The sequence below is a fragment of the Pholcus phalangioides genome, unplaced genomic scaffold, assembly GCF_987345545.1.
Source record: "Pholcus phalangioides strain wild (caught in Gottingen) unplaced genomic scaffold, Ppha-v1.0 ptg000007l_1, whole genome shotgun sequence".
NCBI lineage: Eukaryota > Metazoa > Arthropoda > Arachnida > Araneae > Pholcidae > Pholcus > Pholcus phalangioides.
In genome coordinates, this window is record NW_028301600.1 from 14003661 (window position 1) to 14017442 (window position 13782).

The 13782-nt window shown below is 37.1% G+C and overlaps 1 protein-coding gene across 7 annotated transcripts in view; it reads right to left on the reverse strand.

Annotated features, from left to right (window-relative positions):
* The window catches only part of Nt5b (5' nucleotidase B), a 294946-nt gene that overhangs the window by 256244 nt on the left and 24920 nt on the right, over positions 1 to 13782 (reverse strand). Inside the window, exon 1 of one of the 7 annotated variants that reach the window (XM_089232687.1) lies at positions 4604 to 4860. The exons of 5 other annotated variants lie outside the window; for them this stretch is intronic. The gene's annotated coding sequence lies outside the window, so the exon portion shown is untranslated. Of the gene's footprint in view, positions 1 to 4603; positions 4861 to 13782 lie in introns of those variants that run through there. One more of the 7 variants, XM_089232685.1, reaches the window with a different exon arrangement.

Sequence of the window (13782 nt, forward strand, 5' to 3'; positions counted from 1 at the left end):
CGGATCTCGAATACGTGTTTCACAAAGGTCAACTAAAGGCATCCCATCCAAGAGATTCGAAGTGATGAGAGCAGGTGACGACTATCACATGGGGAATTTCTCCGAGAAATTGACGGATGAAGACAGCGATTAAGAGGAATTTCCAAACTGCAGTAGTATTCCTGACAGAAGGTATTTCAACGACGGTTTCATTGTGCATCAAGCCAGATTGTGTCATGGTGAAGATCCAGAAACGTTAGAAGCTTTGGCCAACCCTGAAGCCGAGAGATGGCGAGAGGCTTTAGATGTTGAAATTCGCTCATCTTCACAATTCACGGGAACTCTGATCTTCCAGCCGGAAGAAAACCCATCAAAAGTCGTTGGACTTTCAAAACAAAAGAAAGGGCAATGGTGACATAGAAAAATACAAAGTTTGTTTCGTTGCCAAGGGATGTTCACAGAAATATGGCCTGGACTATGGAGAAACATTTTCGCCAGCAGTGAAGTCCAGCTCCATCAGATTTCTGATCTCTCTAGCAGCTCAACATGATCTGAACATAGATCAGATGGATGTGGTCACAGCTTTCTTGGTTGCCGCTGTGGTAGTCGAGTGGTCATAGTGATGGACTCGCATCACAAGGACCCGGGTTCGAGCCCCACCATCACCACAGTGGTGGTCGGCTGAAGTTGGTTTTTTGTGGTTCCCAACTTCAAGGCGCAAATGCGAGCTGATCTCCCTGTTAAAAAGTCTCGCCACAGAGAGCAACAGTCCTACAAACATTACAAATATTCAGTCATTACACTTCACTCACTTCACTTCTGAGATATAGATGGCAGCACTAAAAAAAACCATACACAACACTAGATACGCACTCAGACTGTTAGGTACACATACTCACACTTCCGGCACAACTCACTAGGTAGTGAATTGCCCACAGTGATAGACATGAGTTGTGCTCGGCTTGAAAAAAAAAAAAGCTTTCTTGGTTGATGACATTCTCTTTCACGGCTGCGCTCATGGCCTCTATCTTTTCATTTATGGCAGCAATGGAGGTGGTGACATCGTCTTTCATAGTTGAGCTAGTTGACTGAACCTTCTCTCTTCGATGCCTTATTTCATCTGGCCTATCACAGACATCAGTTGATTCAGCTGTTCTCGCATTTCATTCATGTCCATTCTTCTTGTCTTCATGCAAGTCTTGAATTATCCCACTTCTAACACCCAATTGTTCCAGATAATTTTCCACAAGACTGATATTGCAAAACAAGAAACGGTTCGTCCATCCCTTACTCTCATTCTCCCTATATTTATAGGCCTGCCGAAACTCAAAGAAAAGGAACATTCTACAAAATTCTAATTTACAGTTTCTAAGTTGACAGGGCCACAGTATTGAGGTGTGGGAACTACTGTTTGGAGGGGTGGGACCTTCTGGAATGTTCTCACCAATCATATCCCTTTCCGATAAACCGAAACCAGCATCAACTCCCATTGCCAACAGAAGACAGCGATAAAGAATTGCGCCACATCTATCGTTTATAGTTCGTAACAATATATATGTACACAAGCACACATTTTTCAAAATTAATATTTGACTAACCAAAGAAAAAAATTTGGATATAACATACTGCAGAAACAAAGCTTTGAAAAATATTAGTATGAAACTGAAATATTTATATAACCTTTATTGTATGCCCGGTACATATCCTAACATCTTCTCACAAAGAGGCAAGAATTTTTTAATTTACAAAAAATGTCATTGCATAAATAGTTGTAGTTGTTGTCCACAGTTGACGATACAAAAATATTTAACTTTATCGCTATCTGTCGGCAAAGAACGTAACTATTCGGACAATTTTTTGTCAATGTGCAACCAGCTATCTGTGAAAATATGTAGTCAAGTACACTTGGTAAATTACTGAATTACATGTGTAATTTAGGGAAATTTTTTTTTTTTTTTGTTTGGAGAACTTTTCCACAAATATGTCAATAAAATTCCTATGTGGATCATTTTTTCTCAATGATATAGGAAATTTATCACTATTTACCATTACTAGGAATGGGCTCTAACGTGCCGAGGAAGACATAACAAACGGTGTGGGGGATTTTCCTTTCCCTCTCACTGCTACATTCTTACTTTCAGAGCTATATAGAGCGAGGCGCTACTCCTCGAGTGCCGAAAATGTGAACTGAACTTGTAGGTTAATTGAATCTCTTGCTACAAGTTCTAGATAATTCTCCTGCAAGTGAAAATCACATTTTGCTTCAGAATATTTTTTTCAATCAAACAGTAATAAAACCACCGGGATATATAACAGAGAAATTAAATTAACATTCACATTTTAGGGAATCAAACTAGAAGAAGAAATTGTCTTTGGGGGAAATCTTTGCGCCTTCATTATGAGCAACTATGAAAAGCTGAAATCGCTGAAGCTAATATTCATGAAATTTATCAGTGACAAATTTATTTAATGACTTAAAGACCAACTAAGAAAGGGTTTTTAAATTTGACCCTTAAGCGGATCACAAGGGGTTCAAAAGTAACATTCATGAAATTTGATCAGCAGTTTTATTTCAGGACATCAGCATTTTATATTCATCGACTAACCAAGAAAGGGTTTTTTCGAAATTCAGCCCTTAAGGGGGTGAAAAGGGAGTTTTGATTCCCTTAAGGAAATCACTAGGGGAGGGGTCATGTGAAGAAATCACATCGAGCTGAAGCTACATTCATGAAAGTTGGACAGAAATTTTGTTTCATGAGGTTTAAGAATGGGTTTTATCGAAATTTGATCCCTAAAGCTCCATTTACATGGGGAATAAAATATTCCGGCAAGTTACTGGTAACAGGGATTTTTGCTACAACCTGTTTACATGTCATTTAATTTATGCCGGTATTCCCCCTCTTCTTTCCGAAAGTTGTCACTGGTCACGTGGGTGGAACGGAAATGGTTGGTTCAAAATGGCTGATGAAAGAATTAACAGTAGTTTTAGCGACACAAAGGATTATGGGAGAGGAATGTCGTAGTTAACCACTATCATTGCGCAATAAAGATGACTCTTTTGTGACGGATCTCCGTCCCTCCTTATTTTTCCCCATGAGGGAAAAAAATTACAGTGCAGGTAATAAGCACCAAAGCAACAACCAATCTTGGATATGTAAAGCCCTGTTCACATGTGCAAGATTGGGAGGTCGCTTTGGTGATCATTACCGGCATGGCAACTTTTTTCCCCTTCGTAGGGAAAAAAAGTAGGAGAGAAGCTCATTAAAAAAAGCCCCATCTTTCTTGGGGTGGATTGGTGGTCGACACTGACCTTTTCTCCCATAATCCCTTGCGCCACGAAAACTACTGTATGCTCCTTCATCAGCCATCTTGAATCAACCACTTCCGTTCAACCCATGTAACCAGTGACGACTTCCGGAAAGAAGAAGGGGATTACCAGAATAAAGCGAGCTGAAACCGCTAAAGCTTTAAATATGAAATTCGATCAGTACTTTTCTATGGGAATGTAGAGACTCACTGAGAAGAGATTTTTCAAAATTGAACCCTCTAAGGGAAATGGGGGGGGGGAGTGTTTCAAAGGTTATATGGAGCAATCATCACTGAACCGAAATCGCTGAATCCATAAATATGAAATTTAGTCAGTATTATATTTTATAAATTAGATATCCACTTAGATAGGATTTCGGAAAATTCATTCCCAAGGGTATCATGAGAGATTCAAATATTGGGGATCAGACATGGGGGAATCATCGCGAGTAATTTACAGATTACCAAATCCATGTGAGCAAAGCCGCCCCCAGGTAACAGCTAGGTGCATATATATTCTCCTCCAAGGGTCTGATACAACACTAAGTAGGAACGTTATGAGCAGGATCCACTGTATAAAATTACAATACAACTGTGTGTCAGTTTTATAAATCTTAAATTCTGAAATCAGTGCTACTACAAGATGCATTCACCAAATTAAGGCTGATATTACACACTATACAAGTTTCACAAAAGCTTATTTATAAAACTTGAGAAATTCAATAAGGTTATTGGTCACATTCGAGCAAATACACCCGATGCCTTTATCGGTCACCTGGAATAGATTCTAGAAGCGAGAGAAAGTTTAGCAACCCAGAGCCATTATGCCTGCCTTGGCAACTTGCGGCACCCTTGGCGATCTGAATTATACTGCATCTGTTCAATCAATTATACTGCATCTGTTCAATCAATTATACTGCATTCAAATATAATGAACAATCCAATCAAAATAAAGGAAAGCAAACTAATTAAATAAACAGTTCCTTTGGAACTGCTATAGTATAATGCCTTTTTTCTTTGGCGATTTTCTTCTAGCATGTTCCCGTTTTTCTTCCTCATCGACCATTACAAACCGCCAATACATCGCCAAAAAGATTATACTACAGCTGTTCGGTTGTTTCTTACAATGAAAAAAAAACCCATGCATTAGAGGCAGATACTATTTCTTAATAGCTGTAATACATGAGAGGATATCATATGCAATGAATATATATGTTTACGATAGCTACTACTCAATTAGTCGAAGAGTGCTGATTGAAAAATCAATTAAACAACATTTTAAACGTTGATTAGATTCAACTCACACAAGATAACTTACCAAAATTTTTACACCGGAGCAATACTAACACACTGCCGCTTTCCACGAACCTTGCGTGGTTAATGAGAATTTAAAGTGCTGGAAAATAAAACAAACCAGGTGTTGCCAAACCAGAGCGGCCAATTAGCGAATCAACGTCGTTTAATTCGAGGGAGTGTCAGGTCGCTGTCAAAATCCTTGTTATGACAAACAGTTGAATATTACGTCAGAGAAAAAAGAAATGTCATGTCAGAGAAAAAAGTAAATAGTCAACCTTCGGTTTACGAACAAACAAAAAATGATTCAGTTTACCAACACGCAAGCTAGCAAAGTTTTACAACACGTAAAAAACCAGAGTGACCATACTTCCCGTATTTCCTGGCACATGCTATTTTTTCAGTTTTTCAGCCGTCTCGACATTTAACGTGTTCCGGGGTTTACCCCATTTTTTCAATGGGGCCTCTGCATGAATTTGTTATTTTCATAAAATCATCAAATCACTGGAAAGATCTAACTGAATTACTGTTTGTCTTTCTTGAAGTAGAGCTACTGTGGGGAGAGTGTTCTCACTATGAATAAACTGACTATATTTTCCTGCGAAAAATACGGAATACTAGGCTTCCAAATACGGGAAAATACAGTACATGGCCAAATGATACCAAAAGTGAGCAAAATCACCAATTATTGCTGAAATCGAAGAAATGTCGTCAATCGCAAGAAATTAGAAGCTACTGTAAATTGCAGTGAATTTTAAAAAAAACATGACAAATATGTTTGATGTATATTTTTATTGAAAGTCGTAATTTTATCGTGTCGTAATTTCTAAATTGGGAAGATAATTTTAATCATCGATCTGAATAAAAAGTCAAGTTGGCTACGTTGAAAATACGTTTTTTCTTGTTTACGTTTACATTATAATGCATTAATTTTTAATTTTATTTTGAAAAAAACAAATTAACACAATTGACACGAAAGTTTTTTGCATTTGATTTTCACAATTGAATGAAATATTTTAAAGCCATGTTTGAAAAATCGACTTCAGGGGTCATGACACCCCTGAAATGAATGAAGTAGCTAACAATTTCGAAATGAGATTTTTTTCCAGTTCCGATTCAGAAGTTTGGAAGATTTACATGTTGCCTCATAGCTTTTAATTGTAATTCTGCAACACAATTAACTGAGTAACACAACAAGCATAATGAATGAAATCGATCACAGTTACAAATTGTCACGATGAATTCTAACAATTACAATTTAAAATTTTTACGGCATCTCATTTATGTTATGAATGTGCGAATGAAACAGTAGGCCCCCTACTCACAACCATATTTGGAACAACATATAGTAAAGACATGACTTTCATTTCGAAAATTGAGAGCTGGGAGTGGGGGAGGGATAAGCATAATATTTTTGGAAAAAAATATTAAGAAACGAAATACATATTAATAAAAAAGAGCAAAGCGGCGGTAAAATTATGTAGTAGTGCCTAGGGCGGTAACATCCTGAAATCCGTCTTTGTTAAGAGGGGCTCGGGACAACTCCCCCCTTTTAAATACTCCTCCTTTCCTGACATGACAAGCATAATTATTTTCAATTGGTCATTTGTTTTGGCACTGGTTGACCTAATTGGTCTTTGCGCCGTAAAAATCAAAATCCAATGCAATATATACGCCCCATAATAAACCTTCATATGAAAAAAAAATGAAATGACCAAGTTTTGCGCGAATCATGCAGGCTGGAATAAATTTCAAAGTCGTCCAAATCTTTCTTGTGAAAAGGTAAAGTAAAAATTCATTATTATTTCAGCGCGATAAAAAACCAGTTGCAGTCAAACGGACTCTACAACGGTAAAATCTTCAAACATTACACGTCATTTATAGTTTGAAAAATACGTGCCAGATGGCAGCACTAAACAAACATTACACAGAAACAAGCTTCGTTAGGTTCACAACACGGACACGCATATCCCAACATGTACCAGCTCATTAGAAGTTCCGCAGAGGAATATGGACGAGGTACATGTGTGGTTAAGTAGTAATAGTCAAAAGGACAAAAACCTTCATTGAGACATGGAGAAATCGGTATGAAAATGTGACTCGATGAATAATCAATGGAAAATATCCGAAACCACTAATTATTTTGAATATGTCAATTCATAAAATGACTAGTTTGATTGAAAGTATCTGACTGTTTCGTTGTTATTATTTTACTGTTTTTGCAAGTCACCTTCGTCAAGCTATTTTTGCCATTTTCGTTGAAGTTTTCTACACGTGACTGTTTCGATGAAATTTTAAAATAACTCAAAAAATATTGCCCTGTTTCATTGATCAATATGTAATCTGATTAAAACGACAGCGTATAAAAACGATCGAGTAGTAAACAGAGCGCACCGTATGCACCTTCCTTCAAAAAATTTTACTTGATAGTGATAAAGAACCACTGAGCTATAAGTAAACTTTACTTATAGCTCAGTGTAAAGAACAAATTACCACATTTTGGCAAAAAAGTGTTGGTTTGGTTAAAAAAAATTTTCAAGTAGATCTCATCTCATACTTTACAAATATGGTGATAAATTTGCCAATATAGAGGTTGAAACTAACATGTCAGCTACACGTACCAACAAGGTTATACTATCACACTACATTGAAAGAAAAAGCGCCAATCGTGAAAGAAGGCTGACTTGGCGTCTAATGTTTCAGTTCATTTTCAAGAGGTGGCAACCCGCTGCTGGTGGAAAAATTTACTTTCGTTGGGTGTTTGGCGTGTAACTGACCCTTAGAAAAATGACACGACACAAAAATACCAAAGCATCATAACTCATTAAATATTCTTTGGATCCTAAAACGGAAAACATTTTATATATTAGTTTTTCACAAGGAATTAGTTTTCACACGTTTGTAATTATTGGGCGGTCGATAGTTACCGCCCTGTATATATTTACCATATGTTCAATGTTATTTTCTGTGAAATAAATTTTGCTTCAATGCAATTTGCCGTAGCCCCAAATTTTCTACTAATTAGCCATTTTTTTAAACCAATTTTAGCCATACTTGTCTCTCTTTTTTGAACGTTTGGAAACTTTTTTGCAGAAAATAGGTGATGTCCTGCATAAGGGTTTGCACACAGTGCATGTGTGCTTCCGATCTAGGTAGTGGGCATGGTTTTTTCACGCCGGGAGGGTGCACATAGTGCGAGCCGATTTTCCGCTGCTGTACTTTATACTGTATATAGTTTTTTTACTCGTCAAACCGGCGGGAGGGGGAAAAATGCTGACTTAAAGAAAAAAAGCAGTTCCGATTTCAGAGTTGCCAATAAACTATCTGTTAAAAGGGTTGTCATAAAGCATAGATGGCCAACTTCTTTCTGTTCAAGGTCCAACATAACGGTCAGCTGCAGCATCATTTATTAGACCAGTGTTACCCAAAGTGAGCGATGGAATGTTCCAGGAGGGGGCTATAGAAGCTATGGGTATAAAATAGGATCCTATGGGTTCGCTTGAGTTTGGGGGCGATGAGAGAGAAAAATTTCTGAAGAAGGGGAGCGGTGGAACAAAAAGTTTGGGAAACTATGTATTAGACGCACCAAAAATATGAGAGAGACCAGGAAAACTCTCACGTTTGTAAACGCCATATGTAATTATAATATGGTGAAATACGAGCAATCCAGTAGCTAAACTTTTACACTGTGGGCATTGTATATATTTACCCTTTCATCTTCAAAAACATATTCATTGTTTATTTGGGTGCGTTCCCAGCCACATGTAAATCGTCAAAAATTAGTTTCTTCTGCAAATTATTTCATCAAATATATTCATGGTTTGAATTTCTCTCGCACATGAAACATTTGTTCAAATTTTTTTTTTCAATTATTATTTTGGCAAAATAGGTAATTTGACAAGACATACAGTACGTCGCTTATACAGTAGTTTTGATCCAGGTACTTTTTTTCGAGTTTAAAGTGTGCTTCTGGCTGTTATATGTGCAGGAACTTATCGCCAAACACCAGGATTCATTAACGATTTCGGTTTTTATTTTGTCATGACTGCTCGCGCGATAATATTACTATGATACGAATTTAATAGTAATATAACATAATGATCATAATATAATACCGCAACGAAAAAAAAAAGCGTTTCCGACTAATAAATTAGTAAATACACCTGTAGGCATTTGCGATCCGCAAATGGCTTCGGCCACCTCACTTCGCTTCTCCGGCCGTTAAAGCGGGCCCCTGCCTCCGGACTGAAAGTATCGATTCTGTTTTCACCACAACCAGAAACATGGCAAAACTGATAAGTTCAAACAGAATATTCCAAAAAAACGGCCGCGGGTGATACTATACCGCGACCGGAAATGTTCCGAAGTTCCAATTTTTACTAGAAAGATCAGAACCAGAACAATTAAAATTAATTTAAGAGATCAAGAAATGAAGATGAAAGGGAGGGAAAAAAAGTGACAGCAGCTGACTTTAGTAGGATTCGAACCTTCAATGCTAAAAACCTTTTCGTTAACCACTACACTAATTGCGGTTGTTGGCTTTGTGTAGAATTAAGCAAATGTATTGTTAAACGTAGCAGGAAATATGTTGGCGCTAACCAACAGTCGCCAGAAAAACGCAAGTGGTAATAAAAGTAATGAACTAAGTAGTGCGTGTGCGCGAAAAATAGGAGCAAGTAGTGATATTGCCAGTGCGCATGCGCAGCATTGCTAATCAAAAATAGTATCTCTGCGACTATGTGTCGTGCGTCTGCAGCCTGCAGTAAGACGCCTTCATGTATTAAGGAGTTCTAGCCTGCAGTAGACCCAAAACAAGCAACCAATGAAAAAACAGCATTTTATGACGTCAGTGAATCAGGAGTGGAAAAGAGGTTCTTTTTCTCATCTTCACTAGAGCTTGCTCGCAGGATATGGTCTTGGTTATAGCCACTAGAATAAGGGACCTTATCTAGTCGCCTTTTAGTCTTGGTTATTTGGCGAATCAGCAATCGCGCTGCTATATTTTATATTAAACAAATAATTTGTTTTGCCAATCTGATTGGCAAAACAAACTACCCATGTGTCAAGTTTTATGAGTGATTTGTGTTTAGGGGGGGGGGGTAATAAGTTAATGACATTTGTATTTTTCTGCTTTTTTTTACCGTTAAATAATAATAATAAAACGAGAAACTGACGTCTAGCGCTCGCGATTACTATAGGTGTCCATTCAGAGAACGCATTAGAGAAAAATAGATTTTCGAAAATTGATATATTTAATTACTAACAACTAGTATCAATTGTGGAGCAGTTGGTACGACGACGGCCGAAAGGTTCGTAGATCGATTCCTGCCCGTTTTTATCGCAACTTTTTTCTTGTTTTACCTTACATCTTCAATTTTTTGAACAATTATATTTATTTATTTATCAACTTGCACTCAAAGATGTTATTACATCAGCTGTTATTAATCAGAAAAATATTTCTTGTTCACGAAATAACTAGGATTTTTTTTCTGAACGTGTGAGATTCCAATCTCAATTTACAAAGCAAAAATATATATTTCAATCATTTCAACACATATGCTACCAATTTTTTTCAATTACCTATTTTTAAGAAAGAATAAAATTTATTTCTTTTGTTTTTAATGTTATTGTTGTTTCTATGGGCATAAGCAAGTTCAGGAAACACAGAAATATTTTTATTCATGAATTTTTTGATTAATATATCTGAACTGAAAGATCCGAAGGGGGAAAAAACGGGAAAATATTGTAAAAATCAATCCAAATCTGAATTCGGCCGGTAAAAGGTTAAACGGCCCAACATTCTCAGAGGTGTGTGGGATCAAGATGCGCTTGCCAGCCTTCCCACACACGTTTTATTGCTTTTCGCATAGTAAAATAAAAGTATTTGAGGGGTTTTGTGTGATTGTATTGTAATAATTTTTCTCAAAAATGAATAAAAACATTAATGTTTCACAATCGGAACGCTATCGCGCGCGCGAGTGTAAAATACCGTAATCCGAATCTCAGTCAGTGGTTCCCTCCACTTCTTGAACAAGCATCTCGTTTTCCCTCTGTATATTCCTAGGAAAACCCAAAGAATCATCCGAACAAGTAAAAGTAAGAGAGAGGGGAAAAATAGAGTTTCGGAGGATTCGAACCATAAACCGTTTGATTGCTTTCTATTCTGTGTCGCCATCCGACCAACTGCTCCACAGTTGATACTAATCGTTGGTAATTAAATATAGCCTTGAACATCTATTTGTCTCTAATGCGCAAGCGCTCTCAGAATGGACACCTGACCGCTAGACGTCAGTTTCTTTCGGATATCCTTTTATAAGCATGGGGAGATGTTAGGGCCCCAGATTGTACTGATCACTTATGAAAAAATATGCTTGAATTTCTTCGAAAATAAAGTGAATGATGCTTTTTGGCTTCACAACTTGGGTGATCATACGTCCCGTATTTCCCGGGACAGTCCCGGTTTTTCTTGCTGTCCCAGTTTTTTACGTATTTTCAACGAAGCCAACTTAACTTTTTTTTCTTCATTTTATTCTCCAAACTAACGATTAAAATTAGCTTCCCAACTCAGAAATAACATTACGATAATCACCACTACAAATGAAAATATTCATCTCACATATTTGTGTAATTTTTTTTTCAATTGATTGAAATTTGCAGTAGCTCTTCATTTCTCGCGACTGGCGACTTTTCTTTAATTTTAGCATGAATTGGCAACTTTGCTTACTTTTGGCACCATTTTTGGCAATAACTGGCAATGTCATATTTTCCTGTGTTTTTGGTCAGCCTATTCATTACTATAGGCATGCATACACAGGATTTCCTTGGGGAAGAAGGGGATGTTTCATTTTTTCGTTTCTTACTAGAAAAAAACTATTTCTTTCCCGCAGAGTAAGCCAGTCATGGCCCCCACATCGAATTCTTTACTGGACTCTCAATACTGAATTTCTAGTGAAAAACAAAAAATGGTAATCTTCTCAGGCCCCCAGGTCGGAGACCTGCCAGCCCCACCCTTGTGGAGCCGTAACGCCAATGTTTCCTAACCAATCCATATATTCTAACTCGTTTATTAGAAAAATAGTTATTTTTGATGAAATCTGAACGAGAGAGAGAGAGAAAAACTTAAGAAAAAAAATTTACATATGATTTTGATGCTGTCAAAACTTTTTCTTTCGACATTCGAACATAACCGGTTTTTCAAGAGAACTTTGTTTTATTATTTCGATACATTTTTTAAAGTCATTTTTCAAGATTTTTAGAGCAACAACATCCGGGCCTGGTTTTCTTCGGAGATAAGTTTTGTTTTCTGGTGGACAAGTTGAGTATTTTATGTACTTGGTGAAGGGAGCGTTTCCTTGTTGTTACTCGGGATGTTGAGTTAAAGAGAATATCAAGTGGTGTGGTGTTTTAACGCGCTCTTGTGTGATCGAAGACTGAGAATGGCACGTCTAACGGAGCGCAGGAATGGGTTGAGTACATAATGTTCCGGATAATTTCTCACAAGTACTTGAAATAAGCAGAGGAACAATTTGCAGGACGTCACAGATTTATTTTACAGCTATTTACACGACAAATAGAGTTCTCGCATTGAGCATAAAGCCCAACAACTAACTCTCTTGTGATCTGATCACATCACTTTTTATAGACTCGTCGAACCTTCGAGAGAGACAAGTTCCCAGAGAATTCCATTTCGTTGTATGAAGTAGGGGCGCCACTTTCCAAAAGTCAAAAGAGATTTTCCAGACTAATCTAGAAGCTTCGAGCATATCTTCACGTTTCCGGTTTGGCAACAAAAGATTACTGTCCCGAGGGGTTCTCCAGAAATAGAGCTACACATAATTGTCGTAACAATACATTCAGTGTTATCAAACCATTCAGTGTTATTACCCTTTAAAAAAATGTTGAAGGGTAATTTCACTCCTCTCCAAAATTATAGGGATTATTTTTGTAAAAAGATGGGTGTTTTTTTTAATGAAAAACAGAAATAACTCTATAAAAAATTTACCTAAAATTCGAAGGAGTATTTTCACTCCTCAACGAAATTTGCAGGAGCAAAATTGAATTTTGATGCTTGAATCATGCATCTAGATGCGTATTGGCAAACACTGGATCCACTTATCTTTCCCTGTAACTTGAATGTCTATTTACGTAATAGTTAAGGTGATGGTAAATTTTAGACTAAACTCTCAGATGCATCACACCATTGTGAGGCTATTATAATACATTCAAATGGAAAAGGTATAATAAGATTGTCAATTGTCAATTGTCAATGTTAAATATTCTAATTGTTATTACTAGAATAAATATCTATTTCGTTTTCTAAATCACCTAGTGCTTAACAGAGGGGGAAAAGATGGCCAAATTATGAAAAATTGTCAACAGACAAGATATAAAGGCTGACTGTAAATCACGGTGAACAATATAAAAACCGAAAGTAGAATAATTTTGTATGAAAAAAAGATGTAGGCCTAAAATATACATACTACTTAGCAGCACGAAAGCACGTCACTTTCGAGAAAATTGTACCAATAAGTAGGCTGACCATATTTGCTCGAGGGAAATATGGGCTATTGGGTCTGCGAAATACGGGAACATTGCTAATTATTGCCAAAAATGATGCTAAAAGTAAGCAAACTTGCCAACTCATGCTAAAATCACAGAAAAGTTGCCAAATCATGCTAAAATCACAGAAAAGTCGACAATCTCAGGAAATGAAGATTCTTTGTCAGAAAACTTTCCTGACACAGGGGTACAACAAAAAATGGTGGCATGACCGCAGAAAAAGATTGCTACCGCAGGGAGTCCCACATAGGGGGGTTAGCGTACCAACCTCTCGATGAGTATAAAAAACAAGCCTGCCGTTCGGAATCGGCAATAAATTGTAGGTCGCGGTCTAATTAGCCCTCGTGTGCAGAAAATGACCGTGGTGCGACAAAAATGATCAATGATTATCGTAATGTAATTTCTGAGTTGGGAAGATAATTTTAATCGTTGCTTTGAAGAATAAAATGAAGAAATAAAAAGTATCTGGCTTCGTTGAAAATACGTAACAAAACAGACATTTTCGCAAAAAAGTCGGGTCATGGATATAATTTTAATCTTATGTTTATGGGGCAGCCAGAAAAACAGAAAAAACCTTGACTATCCCGGGAAATACGGCATATGTGGCCACCCTCCCAATAAGCATATTATCCTATTTTTGACCAC